This window comes from Arachis duranensis, chromosome 5, assembly GCF_000817695.3.
Source record: "Arachis duranensis cultivar V14167 chromosome 5, aradu.V14167.gnm2.J7QH, whole genome shotgun sequence".
Taxonomy (NCBI): Eukaryota; Viridiplantae; Streptophyta; class Magnoliopsida; order Fabales; family Fabaceae; genus Arachis; species Arachis duranensis.
This window is the reverse complement of record NC_029776.3, coordinates 92189330-92190460: the sequence shown is the minus strand read 5'-3', so window position 1 is coordinate 92190460 and position 1131 is coordinate 92189330.

Here is a 1131-nt window from a genome sequence, read left to right as displayed (position 1 = left end):
TTTGTTTTCCATGGTATTCTTCGGCTCGACAGGCCAAAGACTAATCCGTCACGGTACTTTAATAAATGAATTTGACACATTGGTTATGAGCCTAAAGAGAAGTGTGAGGCTAGTAATGAACTTGGGCCTATTTTGATTGCATTTTATTTTTTTACAAAATAACCATACACATTACAAAAATTTATGGGCTTTTAATTCAACCAATAATATTTTATTATTATCAAATAATTATTATTTTTCTCAAACTCAACAGCTACAAAATTACTTTCACTAATATAAATCAAGAACCCTTTGCCTTGTTTTTTCCCTAATTATGCTTTGTTGTGATGCATCTTCCTTCATAACGACAAACTCAATTTATAGGCAAAGAGCTTTACCATGTGCCATGTTTATCTACCCTGCTACACACCTAACATCCAAACACATGATCTAGAACTTTGAATTCAAAGACTCCTAATTTTGACAATGAACGGCAAAATTAAGGCCAACATTTACGGTTTAGCAATCTCGTCTTAGGTTTTATTTTGTTAACTTTTGTAAACATGGACTAATTTAAGGTTGGCAATAGATAAGTTAGAATAGAGTTCTGACTAAATCCCAATTCTATTCATGAATGATAAAATTTTTCTAAAATTCAACTCTAATCTACCTGTTTTTAATTCTATCTGCGCTCTAAAATTTTTAATCCGACCCTACCCATAACGAAAATTTTTTTTAACCAAATACAATATTGACTATGTCAAATAATATTTAAACTTGTCAATTGTTAGTCATTTAATCATCATGTTTGATAGATTCTCAGTTGTAACTATCTTCTTAATAAGACAGTACCATTATTAATATCTTATAGGAAAAAATGAAATCGGATATCAATAGACTTAGTCCTTTTAAAATAAACAAGATTCTTAGCAAAGTAAATAACACTTTGATTATCATAATATATGATTGGTACCTCTTGCCTCTGCCCAAAACTATCAAAAAGTCTACGTACACAAATATTTTCTTTAACTGCCTAATTTATCGTTATATACTCAACTTCATTTGTTGATAATGCAACCACAGATTTTAACATATCAATGTCCTCTTTCTATCTAAATTGTCTGCATAATCAAAATTAACAAAACCAAAAAC